General features: G+C 47.2%; 1 protein-coding gene across 1 annotated transcript in view; it reads left to right on the top strand.

Moving 5' to 3' along the window:
* The window catches only part of LOC110165159 (cadherin-6-like), an 81,624-nt gene that overhangs the window by 47,683 nt on the left and 23,941 nt on the right, over positions 1-10,000 (top strand). The gene's annotated exons all lie outside the window — the stretch shown is intronic.

Below are 10,000 nucleotides of genomic sequence, written 5' to 3'. Positions count from 1 at the left end.
GTCCCTGTGTCCGTGTGTCCGTGTGTCCCTGTGTCCCTGTGTCCCTGTGTCCGTGTGTCCGTGTGTCCCTGTGTCCCTGTGTCCCTGTGTCCCTGTGTGTGTCCCTGTGTCCGTGTGTCCCTGTGTCCGTGTGTCCGTGTGTCCGTGTGTCCCTGTGTCCCTGTGTCCCTGTGTCCGTGTGTCCCTGTGTCCCTGTGTCCCTGTGTCCGTGTGTCCGTGTCCGTGTGTCCTGTCCTGTGTCTGTGTCCGTGTGTCCCTGTGTGTCCCTGTGTCCGTGTGTCCTGTGTCCGTGTGTCCCTGTGTCCGTGTGTGTCCCTGTGTCCCTGTGTCCCTGTGTCCGTGTGTCCCTGTGTCCCTGTGTCCGTGTGTCCGTGTGTCCCTGTGTCCCTGTGTCCCTGTGTCCGTGTGTCCGTGTGTCCCTGTGTCCCTGTGTCCCTGTGTCCCTGTGTCCGTGTGTCCGTGTGTCCCTGTGTCCGTGTGTCCCTGTGTCCCTGTGTCCCTGTGTCCCTGTGTCCCTGTGTCCCTGTGTCCTGTGTCCCGTGTCCGTGTTGTGTGTCCCTGTGTCCCTGTGTCCTGTTCCTGTGTTCCGTGTGTCCCTGTGTCCGTGTGTCCCTGTGTCCGTGTGTCCGTGTGTCCCTGTGTCCCTGTGTCCCTGTGTCCGTGTGTCCTGTGTCCCGTGTCCCTGTGTCCCTGTGTCCGTCCGTGTCCCTGTGTCCCTGTGTCCGTGTCCTGTTCCCTGTGTCCCTGTGTCCTGTGTCCGTGTGTCCCTGTGTCCTGTGTCTGTGTCCGTGTGTCCGTGTGTCCCTGTGTCCCTGTGTCCGTGTGTCCCTGTGTCCCTGTGTCCCTGTGTCCGTGTGTCCCTGTGTCCCTGTGTCCGTGTGTCCCTGTGTCCCTGTGTCCCTGTGTCCCTGTGTCCGTGTGTCCTGTGTCCCTGTGTCCGTGTGTCCCTGTGTCCCTGTGTCCCTGTGTCCCTGTGTCCGTGTGTCCGTGTGTCCCTGTGTCCGTGTGTCCCTGTGTCCCTGTGTCCCTGTGTCCGTGTGTCCGTGTGTCCGTGTGTCCTTGTGTCCCTGTTGTCCCTGTGTCCCTGTGTCCGTTGTGTGTCCCTGTGTCCCCCTGTGTCCCTGTGTCCCCTGTGTCCCTGTGTCCGTGTCCCTGTGTCCCTGTGTCCGTGTGTCCCTGTGTCCGTGTGTCCCTGTGTCCCTGTGTCCCTGTGTCCCTGTGTCCCTGTGTCCTGTGTCCGTGTGTCCCTGTGTCCCTGTGTTCCCTGTGTCCTGTGTCCGTGTCCCTGTGTCCCTGTGTCCCTGTGTCCTGTGTGTCCTGTGTCCCTGTGTCCCTGTGTCCCTGTGTCCCTGTGTCCCCGTGTGTCCGTGTGTCCCCTGTGTCCCTGTGTCCCTGTGTCCCTGTCCCTGTGTCCTGTGTCCGTGTCCCTGTGTGTCTGTGTCCCTGTGCCCGTGTCCCTGTGTCCCTGTGTGTGTCCGTGTCCCTGTGTCCCTGTGTGTCCCTGTGTTCCGTTGTCCTGTGTCCTGTGTCCTGTGTCCTGTGTCCCTGTGTCCCTGTGTCCTGTGTCCGTGTGTCCCTGTCCCTGTGTCCCTGTGTCCCTGTGTCCCTGTTCCGTGTGTCCGTGTGTCCCTGTGTCCCTGTGTCCGTGTGTCCCTGTGTCCCTGTGTCCCTGTGTCCCTGTGTCCCTGTGTCCGTGTGTCCCTGTGTCCGTGTGTCCGTGTGTCCGTGTGTCCCTGTGTCCCTGTCCCTGTGTCCCTGTGTCCGTGTCTGTGTCCCTGTGTCCCTGTGTCCCTGTTCCCTGTGTCCGTGTGTCCCTGTGTCCCGTGTCCTGTGTCCGTGTGTCCTGTGTCCTGTGTGTTCCCGTGTGTCCCTGTGTCCCTGTTGTGTCCCTGTGTCCCTGTGTCCCTGTGTCCGTGTGTCCCTGTGTCCCTGTGTGTCCCTGTGTCCGTGTGTGTCCCTGTGTCCCGTGTCCCTGTGTCCGTGTCCCTGTGTCCGTGTGTCCGTGTGTCCCTGTGTCCGTGTGTCCCTGTGTCCCTGTGTCCCTGTGTCCCTGTGTCCGTGTGTCCCTGTGTCCCTGTGTCCGTGTGTCCCTGTGTCCTGTGTCCCTGTGTCCCTGTGTCCGTGTGTCCCTGTGTCCCTGTGTCCCTGTGTCCCTGTGTCCCTGTGTCCCTGTGTCCCTGTGTGTCCCTGTGTCCCTGTGTCCGTGTGTCCTGTGTTGTGTCCCTGTTCTCCTGATCATTTTACATCTTTGTGTCGTCGTCGTCGTCGTCGTCTTGTCCTCAGCAGATCCATGTTGTAGCAGAACTCGACACATAAATATTAACTTGTATAAATACAATACTCGCTGGTGTTGATGACGTGTTCCATGATGATTATTTTCCTCCTGTGACGTCCGTTTTTGTTTGTCTTTTTGGTTGTTTGTATTTATTTTTTATGTTGGTGGTAAATCCACACCCTCTGTCGCGTCATGGGTTCAGTTCCACTGTGGTTCCCAGTGGAACTGGTGCAGGAACCGGCACCGTTCTGACCGACCTGAAACAGAGCACAGTACAGCTCAATGTGATCACAAACCGCTCGTGTTCAGGAGACAAGGCGCCTACAGCTTTCAAAAAGTGTGGATTTTGTGGTGATTTTGACCAATTTTCAGATCATAAACTGTTTATCAGCTCAAAATCCTTCAGTTGTCTTCAAAACAGCTTTTTAAACCTGTAAGAATTTGACCCCATCAAACACAAACCTACACAAAAACTGTGTCAGTCGTTTGTGCTGCACAAAGTTTCATTTGTGCTGTTTTAGATTTGGAGATATTAATGATTCTTTTACAGGTCAAACTGGAGTCAGGAGCCTCCAGAAAACTTCAAAATGCTCTAAAACGACACAAGTGAGTCAATTGTTTGTGCTTCATTTGTGATTCTGGTTCTTAAGATGTGAACTGTTTTATTTTGGGCTGATGACGTCGTCCAGCTTCTCAAAATGTTAAACAGCCTCAAAACAGACAGAAAATTACACCAAACTTTTGTATTTGGTTTGTGCTGAGACACATTTCATTTGACTATATTTCTAAAATTATTAATTATTATTTTTGCTGAAATTATATGACGTCATTTCTGTTCAGCTGACGACATTGGAGAAATGATCTGAGTCTGTGGAAAAGTCTGTATTATTATATAACATATGAATTTAAATCAAGTTCCTGAAGAAGGAAACAGACTTTTAAAGTGGAGTTTTGTTAAAGTCGCTGTCGTCAACTGAGACACGACGGACGTCATTTAATCTCCTCAAAAATAATAATTATTGTAGAAATAAATTTGCACAAATGTTACAGCACAAAACAGCACAAATGAAATACAAATGTTTTGTATAATTTTCTGCCTGTTTGAGGCTGTTTAACATTTTGAGAGGCTGGACGACGTCATCGACCAAAAATAAAACTCAACCAGAATCTCACAAATTAAACTTTTAGCAGCACAAATGAAGCACAAACGACTGACTCAATTTTGTGTCGTTTTAGAGCATTTTGAAGTTTCCTGGCTGACCCCAATTTGACCTGTAAAAGAATCATTAATATCTCCAAAAGCAGCACAAACAAAACTTTTTGCAGCACAGACGATAGACGTCTGGGTCCAGTCAAGTGTTAAAAGAGGGAAACAGGGGCAGATTTTTTACATTCAAATGTCTCTTATTCAGAAACTAGAGGAACTATTGAAATAAGTAAAGTATCAGAATGTAGGAAAGAGTTACACTCCAACAGGGTCAAGTTAAACCTGTGAGATTCTTTCAAGTTGTTGACAAAAAATTTAAAAACTCATGTCGGTAACGGAGGGAATGAAATATGCAGCACTTTTTGGTCAATAAATCCAAACAGTGATAACTCTTGGTTCTCACTTACATATCCTTAACAAACTGGTTTGAATATTTGCTTCATATAGTTTTCTACCATATGGAACAAGATTAGGTTGAAAAACCTCTTACTTTTTGACTCATGAGATTTTTTATTAAGAAAGTTCATGGTAACGGAGGGAAAAGTAACGGAGGGAAAATTGTACAAACAAGTAGAAGGTGCAGGATTTTACATCATTTGTGGCTTTTTTCTTCCGAATACTTTAATATTACTTCAAAATGAAAGGAAACTATTTCTATAAAATATGTCAGTCCTTCCAAGAACATTTTTATCCTGTCCCTTCATCAACAGTTCAAAGATGGAATAACACAAGATATGATGAAATACATCCATTTATTTACATGATTTTGTCTTTGAAATTTGGGAAATAATTTTTGTTCCATGTTTCATACATGGTCTGTTTAAAACATATGGAACTTTAGAAACAAAAATGGTACAGACAAAAGGTCAACAGTTTCATAAACTAGAGAACATATGTATCTGTTCAATACATTTTTATATCAGATGAATTAACTTGAATTTTTGGCCTTGTTGTTTACTTCTACTTGACCGAGTCTACAGACAGTTTTTGTGTAGGTTTGTGTTTGATGGGACCAACTTCACGCAGGTGCTTTTTAATCGTTTCACTCTGGCTCTTCTCTGACTCCTTTCGCTCTGATTGGTCAGGAGTCACCGGATGTACCTCGCTGATAAAGGCTCCTCCTTCAGTCGTGCCCCTTTGAGCTCCGCCCGTTGACTTGAACCGACGGCCGTGTTTAGGGACGAATGATTGGATTCATATAAACTGTATTTTATTGTGACATGAGCCTGTCCAGGGACTGAAGGTGGAAATGAGCAGTTTTACTACAGCCTGCACAAACACACGACCTCTCTGTGTAGGTCAGTGTTTTCATGTGCCGCGTCCTGATAAATAAACAAATAATCTAAACTAAAAAAAGCGCCGCAGAGAATCTCAGAGCAAGTCTAATAGTAAATGTTCTCAAAGGGATAAAGCCTCGTCCGTCTCCTTTCATTTCCTCTTGTTTCGAGGGCTGATTCGAGCTCCTTCGTGGGTGAAATGTCGTGTCGTCGCGGTGGAAGCGGCGTTCGGGGGCGGGCGGCGAGAGCGCAGGATCCCGGGCGTCTGACAGCGGCGTTTACACTCTGACGCACCGTGACGGACGCTTGGCATTTGAGCCCCGGTGACGTCGGCCGCGTCCGTCACCGCCGCCGCAGGAAGGAAAGGCTCGTCTCGTCGGTGCTGTGACAGGAGCCCGGTTTGCGGAGGCAGTTCGGTGCAGCGACGTCACTCCGGGGGTGTTCTGCGTGCGTCTCTAGGGTGGAATATTCAGAAGTTACACAAGGCAAAGATTAACAAGAAAAAAATACGACATGGATTTAAAGAGGAACTTGTTTAACAGCTCAGATCAGCTCATCTGTTGTAGTTCCAGCTCAGTCAGTTCTTTCTGATCAGATTGTGTTAAAATAAAACTCAATTTAGTCGGTCTTGTCTGTCAGAGCGACTCACACTGGGACTTTAGAACCGTGTCATGTTCAAGCTCGTGTCTGTTGGTTCTATGTTCCGCGCTCTCACCTGCAGAACCGAACCGAACCGCGACCGAAGACGTCATCGCGCGGCGCTGTTTGTTTACACGTTGCAGCAGAGCGAACGATTCAGCGGAGAAAATAAGTCCAGCGGCAGAAATATCTTTTCCAGTGAGACAGATGTGAGACAGAGTTCTGCTGCGATACGCTCCTCCGAGAGTTTATGGATGTAAAAACAGAGCGGAGAAGTGAGGACAGAAGGAAAAGTGAGGACAGGCGGAAGAGACGAGGCTGCAACACTTCTGTCTCTGTCCACAGTCCTCGTTGAAGTTAAAGGCGATTCACCGTGTGCTTCGGTGTTGGAGTTTATTCGCTGTTTTCCTCGTATGACGTCAGCGCACACACAGGGCTTGTATGGGCGAGTTTCATTGTTGACAAAAGCGCGCGTTGCCTGCCGGGAATTAACACTAATTCAACATGACGGACGGAGCGAGAAAGCACGTAAAGGGTATTGATCCCGGTTATTTATCCACTCTAACGGCAGACGACCCAAGACCATTTGACCAGAAATTGGTCATAAGCATCGACGGACGACAAATCACCCTTTTCAACCCCGACAAAAGGTGGAACAAACCAAATTTCTGGTCAGAATCTCCAACTACCTGGACAAATATTCACTTGGGCGAAATCCACAATGACTTGGTGGAAACTCCTGGGCCATTCACAGCAGAAAAGATGAAAACCTCCAAGAGTCTGGATGTGTTGTTGAACTTGTTGGAGTCTATGGTTTGCTAGGAATACGACAAAGACATTTTCCTTCTTCCGTGCTTCTGTCTACAAAGAGACAGTGTCAGCATCACCTCCAGTCTCTCTCTCTAAAACCTTCAAATCAGGCAAGAAATCTCGGGGTAATAATGGACTCAGACTTGAACTTTAACAGCCACATCAAATCAATAACATCTGCAGCCTTTTACCATCTAAAAACATCTCAAAAATCAAAGGTTTACTGTCTAAATCAGACTTGGAGAAACTTATCCATGCGTTTGTCTCCAGTAGGTTAGATACTGTAATGTTCTGCTCACTGGTCTCTCCAAACGAGCTGTGAGACAGAACATCCAGAACATCCACAACATCCACAACATCCAGAACATCCCAGATTTGGGTCACTTCAGGCTGCAGACTGAACGTAGCCTTCGTCTCACTTTTATTATTGCTTTTTTGTTTTGTTTTATTGCTAAAATTTCAAACATACATTCTGGCTGTGAGTGGGGACGCCTTTCCACAGATCTGCCTTTAAATTGTGTCGATTTTATTTGTGTGTGTGTGTTTTTTTTAATCCCACATTTTTCAACACCAGAGCTTTCATAATCACCCTGAGACCTTTTCACCGCTAAAAGCCCTTTCATTTCTTCCCTATGTTTTCTGTACATTTCCGTGGGTATTAGCCTGCCTGATCCGCGTCGCGATGCGTTTAAGCGTAGGTTGGACAGTGGGACTTTAATGTTTTCCTTCAGAACTCGTATATATTTGTAAATGCGGACTCTGAAGGTGTCTCCGTGTTGATGGAAATAATTGGGGCGCGTTGCATTTTAATGACGCCGCGTACACCGGATCACGCGGCGCCGCCACCGTACATATGAAAGGGCCGCCGGATCCGCGTCGCTAGCCAACAGTTAGCCGGCGTTTCTTTTAAGGCGAGAATAAAGCGAAGCGTTTGGTGGATGATAATAAGAAAATCAACGGTGGTTAGTGTCTGGGGTAGAGGAGGCAGATGTGGGAAAATAAAACGTATTATCATAAATGAATTTTAATGATTATGGTTACAAAATTGGCAAAAAAACAAAACAAAACAAAGAAACCGTTGGCCCATAATTATCACATATATAGTTAAATACTTTGCAGCTGCTAAATGTCGGCACTGCTCTGTCTGAGGCGAGGACATGCCTCTATCTGGACATGCCGGTTTTCCCACACGTTTTAGTATCGTTATTCCGACATGTCATGTACGGCGTTCTCCGCAGATAAATGACGAAACGAATGAAGCACAAAGGCCCATGCAGCCTCCGTTTGAGTCTACGTTTACATGATAACGGTCTGAGCAGAAGACGTAGAAGTTTCGTCGCGTCTTCACTTTTTATTCCGGGTTTAGACGAGCGTTTTTCGGGAGGAAATCTGCGTACTTGTTTCTGCGTACTGTATGTATGTGCTGTAAACGTGTACATGACCTGAGCAGATTTTACCAGAGTTTTGCGTCTTGGGCAGTGTAGACGGAAACGCTACGGCGGAGCGTGTTTAACTTTTCCAATCTGGAGGGTGGGTTCAGATTTTTGCGTTTTTATGACCCAAAAACGCCGTCACCGTCTAAACGAAAGACACTTCCCATCAAATATTTTGATGTTTTTACCTCGTGTAAACAGGTCCTCAGATTAGATATTTTCCCGAAGACTGACCTATTTTCATCCTGGTTTAGTCCTGGTTTAGACCTGGTTTAATCCTAGTTTAGACCTGTCTTAGACCTGGTTTAGACCTGGTTTAGTCTGCTTTAGACCTGGTTTAGACCTGGTTTAATCTTAGTTTAGACCTGTTTAGACCTGGTTCAGACCTGGTTTAGTCCTGATTTAATCCTGAATTTAGTCCTCTTTTCATCTTGGTTTAGGTCTGATTCAGTCCTGGTTTAGTCCTGGTTCAGTCCTGGTTTAGTCCTGGTTTTAGACCTGCTTTAGACCTGGTTTAGACCTGGTTTAATCCTAGTTTAGACCTGGCTTAGACCTGGTTCAGATCTGGTTTAGACCTGGTTTAGTCTTGGTTTAGTCCTGATTTAATCCTGAATTTAGTCCTCTTTTCATCTTGGTTTAGTCCTGGTTCAGTCCTGGTTTAGTCCTGGTTTAGTCCTGGTTTAGTCCTGGTTCAGTCCTGGTTTAGTCCTGGTTTAGTCCTGGTTTTAGTCCTGGTTTAGACCTGGTTTAGACCTCCTAGTTTAGACCTGTTTTAGTCCTGGTTTAGTCCTGGTTTAGTCCTGGTTTAGTCCTGGTTTTAGTCCTGGTTTAGTCCTGGTTTAGTCCTGGTTTAGTCCTGGTTTAGTCCTGGTTCAGTCCTGGTTTAGTCCTGGTTTAGTCCTGGTTTAGTCCTGGTTTCAGTCCTGGTTTAGTCCTGGTTTAGTCCTGGTTTAGTCCTGGTTTAGAGTCCTGGTTTAGTCCTGGTTTAGTCTGGTTTAGTCCTGGTTTAGACCTGGTTTAGACCTGGTTCAGTCCTGGTTTAGTCCTGGTCTAGACCTGTTTTCATTCGGTTTAGTCCTGGATTAGCCCTGGTTTAGTTCTGGTTTAGTTCTGGTCCAAACCTGATTCAGACCTGCTTTAGCGGGAATAAAATTTAACTCCCTGTTTGACAAAATCGGGAATGTCCCAGTTTTGTTTTGTTTTTTTTATTTTGGAGGCGAACATCTGACGTATTCTCCACCAGAAAAGTTCCACAGTGCAGCTTTAGTTTCCACACACACACACACAGAGGAAAAATAACCAAGTCTGAAAACAGCGGGAGACTGAACGCGTCCGGGATCGTGGACTCTGGCGTGTTTATTGGCGTCGGACACTGGGCTAATCTGAAACGCCGATCTTCTCATTTCACCCCAAAACAAAAGCGAAAGAGCGAAAGACGGGACGAGCGGAGGAGAGGACGCGGACGCCGACACGGGATGATGGATCACTACATCGTTTTCCCGAGTGAAGGAAGACGATGGAAAATGGAAAACGTGACCCCGACCCTCAAATCTGTCAAGGCGTTTCAGCCCCGTCCAGTCGCCGTTTCAAAGAGACCAGGAAAGATGTGGGAAGATACACAGGTTTTAACCCGCGTCAAAAATTCAGATTTAAACCAGAACTGAACCAGGACTAAACCGAGAGGACTAAACCAGGTCTAAACCAGGTCTAAACCAGGTCTAAACCAGGACTAAACCAGGTCTAAACCAGGACTAAACCAGGACTAAACCAGGTCTAAACCAGGACTAAACCAGGTCTAAACCAGGACTAAACCAGGAAAACCAGGACTAAACCAGGACTAAACCAGGACTTAAACCAGGTCTAAACCAGGACTAAAAGGACTAGGACTAAACTAAACCAGGTCTAAACCAGGACTAAAACTAACAGGACTAAACTAGGACTAACCAGGTCTAAACCAGGACTAAACCAGGACTAAACCAGGTCTAAACCAGGACTAAACCAGGACTAAAACCAGGACTAAACCAGGACTAAACAGGACTAAACCAGGACTAAACTAGGACTTAACCAGGTCTAAACCAGGACTAAAACCAGGACTAAACTAGGACTTAACCAGGTCTAAACCAGGACTAAAACCAGGTCTAAACCAGGTGGGACTGAACCAGAACTGAACCCAGGACTGAATCAGGAGGAACTAAATCAAACCTAACTAACCAGACTAAACCAGGACTAAACCAGGACTGAAACCAGGACTATAAACCAGGACTAAACCAGGGTCTAAACCAAACCAGTGCTGAGTGTGGGGACAGGCCCGGAGGTGCACCTGCATAGACTGTCAGGTGATCAGGACTGAGAGCGAGAC

Source organism: Boleophthalmus pectinirostris, unplaced genomic scaffold (genome assembly GCF_026225935.1).
Source record: "Boleophthalmus pectinirostris isolate CB_2022bp ecotype Guang Dong unplaced genomic scaffold, ASM2622593v1 HiC_scaffold_15, whole genome shotgun sequence".
NCBI classification, from domain to species: Eukaryota; Metazoa; Chordata; class Actinopteri; order Gobiiformes; family Gobiidae; genus Boleophthalmus; species Boleophthalmus pectinirostris.
The sequence above is the reverse complement of the archived record's forward strand: the minus strand, read 5'-3'. Positions and strand labels throughout refer to the sequence as shown.